Source organism: Schistocerca gregaria, chromosome 4 (genome assembly GCF_023897955.1).
Source record: "Schistocerca gregaria isolate iqSchGreg1 chromosome 4, iqSchGreg1.2, whole genome shotgun sequence".
Taxonomy (NCBI): Eukaryota; Metazoa; Arthropoda; class Insecta; order Orthoptera; family Acrididae; genus Schistocerca; species Schistocerca gregaria.
Genome location: NC_064923.1, coordinates 452,910,131 through 452,922,291, shown reverse-complemented (window position 1 = coordinate 452,922,291; position 12,161 = coordinate 452,910,131).

The window sequence follows — 12,161 nt, the reverse complement described above, 5'->3', positions numbered from 1 at the left end:
TGCATCTCCTCTTCTAATTCCGAATTGAAAACAAATTTTCGGGCCGATTCCGCAGTTTGTTGTACATCATCAAGTTGACGCTTTGTCTGAAACTTCGTTAGCTTACGTCTTCCGATTCCGTAGCACTTTTTGAAGTTATGCAGCCATCCACTGGTTCTCTTAAAATCACTGTAATATGTGTCTCGCTCAATTTGATGTGCATAAGTAGCAGCTGACTACTATGCATGTCCCGTACATTGTATCGAGCATGCTTGAAACACACAAACATCAGTTTTGGTAACAAGTGCGCCTTGTCCTCTCTTGAATATACGTAGTTTTTCTTATGCGCTGCACGGTCATGTTGCTGCGGGCTTTTTCGAAATCTGTTCATAGTTGCTTTTTAACCATGCTGCGGATGTTCGGATAATGTTCTACATACGTAATTATGTTTAGTACCTGCTGCTTGGACAACGATTGTCCGTTACTACGTTTCACTGTAGACAGGGTTTCTGGCTCACTGTCCGACAAGGGCGATGAACTACATGGCTGGACAGCTGTTTCAGTATCACTTTCACTTGTTAAGCACGTATTATTATCATTGTATTCTTCTTGTACACTGTTCACACAGTCGACCGTATACAACACCACCCGTTCCAGTGGCTTATCTAGCAGAAACGCTAATATTTCATCTGGCACTTCTTTCTCACTCTGCGAAATTCTTTGGGTTCCCTCCTGAGCCGGCCGCTGTGTGCCGAGCGGTTCTAGGTGCTTCAGTCGGCAACCGCGCTGCTGCTACGATCGCAGGTTCGAATACTGCTTCGGGCATGATTGTGTGTGATGTCCTTAGTATAGTTAAGTTTAAGGGGACTGGTGACCTCAGATGGTTCAAAAATGTTTCAAATGGCTCTGAGCACTATGGGACTTAACATCTATGGTCATCAGTCCCCTAGAACTTAGAACTACTTAAACCTAACTAACCTAAGGACATCACACAGATCCATGCCCAAGGCAGGATTCGAACCTTCGACCGTAGCGATCACGAGGTTCCAGACTGAAGCGCCCAGAACCGCACGACCACACCGGCCGGCTTCACCTCAAATATTAAGTCCCATAGTGCTTAGAGCTTTGGAACCATTTTGAATCCCTCCTGACGAAATATCAACTTCGGCAGGTGTGGTTGTAGATATAATGCAATATTAACCTTGTTTATCGTTGCCATTGCTCTGCTTTGTATAAATCCCACAAGCACAGTAGCACTGTTGCGAATTGCTCGTCGGATAAGTGGTTCAACTACGCTCTGCAGCCATATGCTACGCCCACCATCTGATACCTCCAGTACCGCCCTCTGTAGCCCTTAGCAGCCAGTGCTGTGGTTGCATGCTAGACTATATGTGGGTCGTCGACTGCCGTAAACATCATTGGCCTCGTGAGACCTCGCACTCAAGGAGTTCCTTATAAGTGAATATGCCTAAAAAACCTCAATAATCACATATTTTGTTCACTATAAATGTGGAATATTGTGCTCGATGTGTTTCCACCTTGCTTCGAGGGAGCTAATATTCCCACATATTTACAATATATTTTGGATGTTTTCGAACTGACTTGAAATTTTGTTTGGTGCGTTAACGTCATCTACAAAAGGCACTAATTGCAGACAGACAAAAAAAAAGACAAACGACAAACGACGTCTTCCTACCCTGCCACAACATTGAGAACAATGCATATACTCGTACACTGCTGTTTGGAAAAAGTGAAACATCAAGATTGAAACATGTTATCGCAATGAAATTTATTTCACCGATTATGGACGTGACACTACACAAATGATTAGCATTAGAGACCTGTACATGCACTGTGACTGTGGAAAGTACGGAGTAGCTCCATCACGTGCTGCAATCACAGCCGCTAGGCGGCATGGAACGGAATCAAAGAGCGCCTGAATATGCTGCTGGGGAATATTGTGTCTAATGCTTCGTAGGCGCGTCCACAAAGCATCAACTGCCGCCGCAAGAGGAGCTGAACGAACAAGTTGCCGAGTGACCATATCCCAGACACGTTCGACAGGCAACATGACAGACGAACGGGCAGGTCAGGGAACAGTGGTACCCGACGTTCTTCGGGGCAGGATTGAACATTACTCTCTATATAATGTCGATGTTATCCTGCTGAAATATGGCATCTGGAGGGGCAGTGCTTCGAGCTGTAAAACATCACTGACATAGCGGTAGCTGCCAAGATTGACCTCAAGAGGCGAGAACGCGTCTTATAGGCAATGGTATACCAAATCATCACACTTGGCTTTTGTCCGGTATGCCGCTCGACAGTACAGTCTGCCCGATTGCGTTGACAACAGCGGCGTCGAAAGCGTATGCGGCCGTCACTGTAGGACAAGGTTGAAGCGGGACTCGTCCGGAAACACCGCATTTTGCCACTGTCGGGGTCCACGTGCCCATAGTAATCTGAGCCTTTGGTGGATTCTGGTCAATGAAAGCAGATGCAATGGCATGCCGCCACCAGTCCAGCCCGCAGAACGCGGCGTCGACCTACCGACGCTGACATGTCCACAGCCGTTGCAGTGCTCGAACGTCGCACCAGCACTGCGGACAAAGCCGCGCTGAGGTCACATTGCGCTGTTTACAGCCTTCTTCTCTCCACTGGTTCCACATATGCGTCACTGCTGAACAGCTTTCTCTACACTGAGGTGGCAAAAGTCATGGAACAGCGTTATGCAGATATGCAGATTGCGTTAGTATCGCACACACGAGGTATAAAAAGGCAGTGCGTTGGCGGAGCTGTCATTTCAGGTGATTCATGTGAAAACATTTCCGACGTGATTATGACCGCATGGGAATTAACAGGCTTTGAACGCAGAACGGTAATTCGAGAGTGACGCATGGGAAATTCCATTTCCGAAATCGTTACGAATTTAATATTCCGAAATTCACAGTGTCAAGAGTGTGCTGAGAATACCAAGTGCTTCAAATGGCTCTAAGCACTATGGGACTTAACATCTGAGGTCATCAGTCCCCTATACTTTGAACTACGTAAACCTAACCAACCTAAGGACATCACACACATCCATGCTCGAGGCAGCATTCGAACCTGCGACCGTACCAGCCGCGTGGTTCCGGACTGAAGCGCCTAGAACCGTTGGGTTATCGCGGCCGGCCGAGAATACCAACTTTCAGGCATTACCTCTCACCGCGAACAACGCAGTGGCCGACGGCCTTCACTTAACGACCGAGAGCAGCGGTGTTTGCGTAGATTTGTCGGCGCTAAGACACAAGCAACTCTGCATGAAATAACTGCATACGTGGGACGTATGACGAACGAATCAATTGGGACAGTGCAGCAAAATTTGGCGTTAATTTGCTTTGGCAGCTCAGGACTGACGCGAAAGCCTCTGCTAACAGCACCACATCGCCTGCTGCCCCTCTCCTGGGCTCGTGACGATATCGGTTGGACCCTACATGACCAGAAAACCGTGGCCTTTGTAAGGGAACATCCTCCTCTAGCATTACTTTTCCACAATAGTAGTTGTCGATACCAATATTATTTTGCAAATTTTTGGGACAGGTTAACATTATTTCAGTTGCTTTTCTGAAAACCTTGATATAATTTTATACTCAATTTGCTATATTTCAGGCTAAAATTTACGGAAAGGCATTACTTTATAAAATATTTTAGTTTCGATGTTATAACGCTAAGTACTAGCTCTGAATGAGAGTTGAAATTATTTTTTTAAAAGCATTTGAAACTATGGTTTACTTGCATACTTAAAATTTCTATTATTAATTACGCAATCCTGAACTGTTTACTATGTTTATTTTTTGGTTCAAATGGCTCTGAGGACTATGGGACTTGACTACTCTGGTCATCAGTCCCCTAGAACTTAGAACTACTTAAACCTAACTACCATAAGGACATCACACACATCCATGCCCGAGGCAGGATTCGAACCTGCGACTGTAGCAGTCGTGCGGTTCCGGACTGAGCGCCTGAACCGCTAGACCACCGCGGCCGGCGTTTATTTTTTGATTCATTTATGAAACAATAATCGAAATTAATAATTTAACGAAAACTAGTAGGAATTCATTTGTTAAGAAAAAAGCCTTTGGAATATTGTTATTTTTGCAGCGTCAGAGAGTCGTACGCTTGTCTCTGATATGATCGGATGTATTTTTGTATAATAGGTGCGAACAATGTAATTGGGGTTTTGTTAATGTGAAAAATCAGAATACTGTATGATATATTAAAATGTGAGAAAATCAGTGGAAAGTATATTTACCTAAAAAATTCTGCAACAACAATCTCCCAATTTATTTAGTTCAAACCAACCGCGAGGACCTGAGCTTAGATTTTCAGCTTCAATAATCAGGGCCCTAGACAAGAAGACCTGGAGCCATCTCAACATGACAAGCTAAGTAGACTTGAGAGTTTATTGTAATCTTCGCTCCTCTAAAATCTTCGTAAAAGACTTTACTTATTAATTACTTGGACGGTGCGTTGTTAAATGTGGACAACAGATGGAAGGAAGAAGGAGGAGGCAGATTACACCTTTTCAGACGAGTCCAGATTTCAGTTGGTAAGTTCTGATGGTAGGCTCCGAGAATAGCACAGACCCCACGAAGTCATGGACCCAAGTTGTCAACAAAGCACTGTGCAAGTTGGTGATGGCTCCATAATGATGTCGGCAGTGTAAACACGGTATGGTCTGGGTCCTCTGATCGAACTCAATCTATCATTAATTGGAAATGGTTATGTTCGGCCACTTGGAGATCATTTGGAGCCATGCATGGACTTCATGTTCGCAAACCACAATGAAATTTTATGGTGAAAATGGCCGTGTCACTGGACCACAGTTGTTCGCAATTGGTTTGAACATTCTGGATAATTCGAACGGATGATTTGGCCACCCAGATCACCCGACATGAATCCCATCGAACATTTATCGGACGTAATCGAGGTCAGTTCTTGCACAAAATCCTGCACCGGAAACACTTTCGCAGTTTGGGAGCGCTATAGAGGCAGCATTGTTTAATATTTCTGCAGGGGACTTCCAACGACTTGCTGAGTTCATATCACGTGGAGATGCTGCCCTATGATGGAAAAAAAGGATGTCGGAGACGATATAAGGAGGTATCCCACGTTTTTTGTCACCTTAGTGTATACGAACCTCACTGTTATGCCCCGGACGACAGACCCGTCTCCCGGAGACCAATCATTCTGCTGTGTTCGAACGCACTCGCACGCTGATAGACCACCCTGTGATGTTGGCAGGGCGTAATGGTACTTGGTTACACGTGTCCACTTCGCATTACGGCTCTTCATCAACTGAGCGTTGCGTAACACTTACCTGCCCAGTCACGAGTACGCCACCTCTCCGCCATTGGAATCACTTATTGTGGTCCGCTGTTCAACACGTTCTATTATATTGGCGTGATGCAAAACACTGCTTGTGAGTGTTCACTTTTTACGAACACTAGTGTATAAAGATTAGTCAATTGTTGCCAGCGCGACTGCTGGCAGCGACGGGAATTTTCACGTGTTTGTCACTCTAATGTACAAATGGCAGCACCAAGTACACGAGGGAACGTTGAGGCCCTTGGTCCCTGGAGAACATTAAAGTATGTGGGAAGTTATGATCCCACTGAATGCGAGAGGGTTAACAGGCAGCAGTAGCGCTTGTCGGCCGCCGGGGCGCAGCGGCGGACGGAGCGAGTGTGTGAGCGCTCACCTTGGCCTCCTGGGCGGACGCTGGCACGGCGGGGGTGGCTGGTCCCGCTGACCTTCCAGAACCAGTAGCGGGAGCAGCTGGCGCGCGACAGTTGGCGCTCGCGCCGCCTCCCGGACCTGTAGGCTCACCTTATCGGTCTAGTAGATAATAACACTTTGGCGTCCGCACGTCTCGTACAAATTTATTCGCTTGGCGCCGGCAGCGCTAATTCGGATTACTTGGCTTGTCGCCAGCCGCTTGTCACCTTTCCGTTGATAAGCTGCAAACACGTTGACTTTTGCTCGCTTTAATTTTTCCGGAAGTCCTCTATTTTACCGTATCGTTCCACAAACTCGAATTTTCTTTCCAAGTAACTTCTCTGCAACTTCTACACTGTTATAATAATTATCCATATAAAGATGACGCCAATTTCCATGAGAAGGTGTCAATAGTTCCATCACTGTTTTTCCTAAAGGTTGTTCATTACCGGAATATATCTTGAATGAGGAAATGTATCCCGTACTCGAATCACAAAGCATCCGATGAGTATGCCATATTTCGTAATTTTGGACGGATTGTGAACTTTAAAATTTAACTGTCCACGCCACGGTATCTTTCCTTCATCAAGTGAGATGTTTACCTTAGATTAAACGTTTCTTTAAACTTTTTGATAAAATAATCAATTACGAATTGCACTTTGAAAAGCCGGTCGGTATTATCCGGTTTATTGTTATTGTCGGAAAAATGTAAAAATGATAATATTTGTCTGAATCGGTTGCGTGACATCGTTTTGCGAAATATCGGTGTGTTCATCAACGGATTCGTTGACCAGTAATCATCGATACTTGCTTTTTTTTACAGTTTCCATAAGGATATACAGGCCCAAACCATATTCTAAGTTCGCGGCCAGTAACGTCGACCAATTTGGCATTTTTTAAATCCAGTTTCCTTCCATTGCAAATTTGACTGTAATACTCATTGGTTTTGTTGCTAATATATTCAAATAGATCGTTCTCAATATATAATTCTACGATATCCAGGACGCTCTGTGTATCTTTGGGAAAAATGTGTGGACCCGGAGATCCTTCAAATTTATTATTGCTCCTCAGTAAATCATAGTCTGTCTTCTTCGCATGATTCTTCCGAATCAGTTGGCAACCGTAGAGTTCGCCGAATTCTTCGTGGGCGTATTTCACTATCTTCTGCCGAGTCTGCTTCACTTTCATTTTTTTGATACCCAGTGTCTTTTTCCCAATCGGCCAAGTCGTCCGGAACGTCAGACAAGACGTCTGCGCATTCGTCGTAAATAATCGTATCGTCTCTTTCGTCAGCCGTGTTGAAAGTGCGCAAGTACTTAGAAAAACAAAGAACTTGTTGACGTGTGTAAGTTATTGTTACCTAAACAAAACACCAACAGAATGAGAAAGATACTGAAGAGCTGTCACCGGCCACTCCGCGATACTATGCACACGACACCACTCGGGTGTCGCCGGCCGTTGAGTGCTATTTCGCGCACGACACCACTCTGGTGTTGCCGGACGGCAAAGTGTTAATACGTAGCCGACCGACAGAACCTGCCATCTTAGTAGAATTCTGAACCTTGTAACACTGCGTGTATCCTTAATAGCGCTGTTGACAAACCGACATCGTGTCTCAATCGGATATTGAATCTTATTTCTCCATGTTAGCAGTTGTTGAGGTCTGTGGCTGTGGAGTAAATCAATTGAACAAATACAGCAAACAGCTGCTTTGTACAGGGTGAATAAACTAAAATTTGCATCTCAAACATTGCGGAAATGGAAAGTGTTATTGATGTGTGGTTTTCACAAAAGGGACTGCTAGTTAGTATCTTCTATTGTTTGCCAATAGCCGGGCGGGGTGGCCGAGCGGTTCTAGGCGCTACAGCCTGGAACCGCGCGACCGCTATGGTCGCAGGTTCGAATCCTGCCTCGGCTATGGATGTGTGTGATGTCCTTAGGTTAGTTAGGTTTAAGTAGTTCTATGTTCTAGGGGACAGAGATGACCTCAGCAGTCCCATAGTGCTTAGAGCCATTTGAACAATTTTTTGTTAGCCAATAAACAGATCTTAATAATACTTAGATAGTATAGTTTTGTGCGAACTTTCACTTTTTAAAATGGAAAAATACGTATTGACATTGACAAACTAAAAGCCGGGAAATTAGAATGTCAGTGGTGTTTGTTACAGGAGTCTAGAGCGAGTCGTTTACGCGATATCGTATTTAGAAAAGTTTCCACTCCGATACTTGTTTATGCCATTCAACCTCCTTAGCTGCTAGATACGATGTTATCATGTTTGCTTACAATGTGGTTGTTCTTATGTTCTTATGAGTGTGAAATCTTATGGGACTTGACTGCTAAGGTCATCAGTCCCTAAGCTTACACTCTACTTAACCTAAATTATCCTAAAGCCAAACACACACTCCTATGCCCGAGAGAGGACTCGAACCTCCGCCGGGATCAGTCGCACACAACGTGGTTGTGTGTTTCTTGATAGCATTGCGACTTGCTAGTCAGTTGTGCGTGACAATTCAAGTAGTATGTCGTGAGTGGGCGATGGAATTTACCAATGTAGAGAAAGCCGACATGCTCATGGCGAATGGAGAGTGTAGGAAGTTCTTTCTTGTAACGTGTATGCGGCACGATATCCCAAATGACGTCAACCATCTCGGCAATTATTTATCAACCTCTTCAACCAATTTAAGTGGTAGTGTAACACCAAGACCACATACCAGGAGGAAAGAAGTGACGACAAAAGAGGGGGACATTAAGGTTTTTGCTGCTGTTGCAGTTGATCCGCACATCAGTTCCCGCGCCGTCGCATGAGAAAGTGGCATGAGTCAGGCAAGCGCCCTACGCATTCTCCATCGACATAGGTTCCATCCCTGTCATCCCTATCAGATTCCTCTTTGTCAACCGCTGCATGGAAACGATTACGAGAATCGAGTTAATTTCTGTACATGGGCGTTACAACAGATGTACCATGTATCTTGTTTAGTGATTAAGCCGCTTGTACCAATCACGTCCAGGTAAACCACTGAAACACGCACTATTGGCCTGTTGACAATCCCCGTTGGCCTCGTCTGGTGGAATGTCAGCGTCCATGAAGTGTAAACGTGTGTGATAGTGAACCACCAGTTCATGGGCCGGTTTTTCACATACGGAACACTGAATGCTCACAAGTTCGTAGCCTCCTAACAGACCATCTTCCACTGATGATGGAGGACTTTTTTCTGCAGACTTGGAGGAGCCTGTGGTACCAACACGATGGCTGGAGCCCATAGTACATCAAGTACTACAGCATGTCTTCACGAATTGTTTTCAAATCGCTGGATTGTAAGCAGAGGACCTGTACCTTGGCCGGCTCGTTCCCCGAATTTGACGTCTGTAGACTTTTTCCTGTGGAGAAAACTGAAACACGCTGTCTACAAGGACGTACCAACTACGCTAGAAGATATGGAAAGACATTTTAGTGCAGCCTGCTCGAACATCTCCACTTAAGTGCTAGCACGTGGGCAACAATCGTTCCATATCAGACTGGAAGCCTGTATTTCCGTTGCCGGTGGTCATTCTGAAAACAACCTGTGATGGTCAGTTGTCTTGTTATGGCTCAGAAACCATTTGTGTATGCACTTCTGTTGTCCTTTAGCTTCTTCTACCACAGGTATTGCAAGAGTGTCAGTGTGGGAAATTTTCAAAATACGATGTCTCGCAAACGACTCGCACTAGAATCCTGCAACAGACACCACTAACATTCTGATTTGGCCTACTTTTTATTTGATAATGCCAATTTTTTTATTTGAAAAGTGTATGTTTGCACAAAAAACGCTTCAACTAAATATTACTAAATATGGTGACTGGCTAACAAGACGAGCCCCTGACTACCAATCGGTTGTGTGAAAACGTCAAATTAATAGCACTTTCCATTTCTGCCTTATCTGCCGTGCAAGTTCTAGGTGATTAACTCTGTATATACACTATCTGATCAATAGTATCGGGACACCTATTAGTGGACATTAATATGCGGTGTGACCACCTTCCTCCTTTGTGACGGCTTGAACTCCCGTCATCGATGGCTGAATTTCCACATAGCATAATTTCAAACGCGTTATAAGTCTATTCCTGTTCGGTGAACTGTTAGGTCTAAGAATTCCGATACTCTTCGATGCAACGCATCAAATCATCAATGTTATATGCTGTAAATAATAGTCGGTGGGCATGATATCGAATATTATTAAACAGGCTCAGATTCAAGTTGTTGAGTTTGAAGATCCTGCAGACGTATAAGTCTGCAACTGAAAGGTTGAGCGTAGCACTGATATTTACCTACCAGAAAGAGGATTCCGCGATAGATCGGAAAACGCAGTAGCCGTGGTCATAGGCGTCTGCTAACCAATTCAAGGATAGTGTCTTACTCTGTCGCCTGCTGCACAACAAGTCGTTACATGCTGGGGAGATGTCGCCGTGGATAGCATGCTTAAAAGTCATTTGCCATTTGCTTCTCTGTTTTCCCAAACTCCTTTATCCAACATACTGACGACATGCAGTGAAATAGGAGGATAGTCAATATTTAATGTCGACATGCGTCACTTATTTTATTTGGCCTTACAATAATAGACGAAATTCTTTTTAAGTTCTTCCAAAATAGCTCAAGAAAGGTACCAGTTGAGAGACCGATGTCTTCCATTGTCTCATAAACATAAGTTTAATAGCGTTGATACTACCCTGTGACAGCAGGTCATTGTAATATCGAATTTCACCAAAAGAGCTTCAAGGCAACACAAAAAATCACGCATGCTTCGATATGTTGGTAACCTAAAAAGTCCACAGCACAAATCATACACCATAAAAACACCAGCATCCCTGTCCGATACCAACCGTTTATCGATGCCTTGAACGGTTCGCGCAGCATCAGGAGTTCACACGTTTATTATTCCATACTCCTGACACTTAGCTGCTGTTGTGATATACGAGGTCTGTTTAATAAATTCCGGAACTTTGTCCACAAAATTTCTCTAGGCTTATCTGTTACTTATTGTGCATTGCCTCCTTCGAAGTAGTCTCATCTACAATTCATACACAGCCCCCAACGCCGTTTCCATTTCCGGAAGCAGTCTTGGTACGCCTCTTGCTCGATCGCACAAAGCGCCGTCGCGAATTTTCTTTTATCTCGTCTATCGTTGCAAATCTTCGTGGTTTTCAACTTTGGAAATTAAAAAAGAGTCCTCAGAGGCCAGGTCTGGGAGTACAGAGGATGAGGAAACACAGTGATTTCGTTCTTTGTGCAGCAGTCACGCACCAACAGGAATGTGCGGATGCGTTGGCGTGATGCAAGAGCCAAGAATTGTCTCGCCACATTTCAGGCCCCGTCCTTCTCACATTTTTTTCTCAGGCATCGCATCACATCCCAACGGTACCGTCGGTTAACAGTTCGTCTCTGTGGCACGAATCCATGAACTAATCCTTCAAAGTCAAAGAACACTATCACCATTCCTTTGACCTTTGACCCGATTTGACGAGCTTTTTTTTGTCTTGGAGAATCTTTTCTGACCAATTGCGAAGATTGAACCTCGGTCTCAACATCATAATCCTAGACCCACGTCTCATCACCAGCTTTGATCCTGTTAAGAACACCTCGTTCTCATTTCCGCGATCCAAAAACTCTTCACAGATTTCGAGGTGACATGATCCATCTAAAATATTGTATCTTCTGCAGTCTCTCGGACAGTCAGTCTTCGATTGGCACCCACAATTTCGTTCCGATATGAGCATCGACGGTAGACATCAAAGGGCATTCTGAACGAGGGTCATCCTTAAGTTTTGATCGGCCATTTTTAAACTGTGTGACTCATTCGTAATACCGAGCACTCATCAATCTCGAAATGTGCAAACTGTAAGATTGTACGCTCTAGTCAATACATCACTGAACAATAAGTAACAGACATACAACAGTGGAAGCACCGGCAGTAACACATTAAACACAGGCGTGTGCAGGGACGCCAACAGCATTTCGCTCCAAGCCACCAATTTCGCGAAATTACGAATGTCCTGGAATTTTTTGAACAGTCCTCTATTTGGTTATAATAGTTTGCGTGTGTAAACCTTTACAAGTAACAAAGAAACGTTTATTGAAAAGATGGTCAGGAAAGGTTGGTGGATCGTAGACGGTCTTGAAATACAGCGTTGTATTTACGATGTTAGAGGATACTGGCGGTCCAAGAACAAGACAGAGAGCGCCTGGCAAAAAAAGGAAAGCACTCTGATGATTACAAAATCGAGTCAAATGCACAAAGAACTTTGCAGCATAACCCCACTGTCCCCTTCGGTAGCTACGGTGTCAGCGTGGCTGGATGTCAAGTGTAAGGGTCCGGGTTCGATTCCCAGCCGGTTCTAAGATTTTCTCCACTCAGGGACAGGGTGTTGTGTCGTCCTGATCATAATTTCGTCA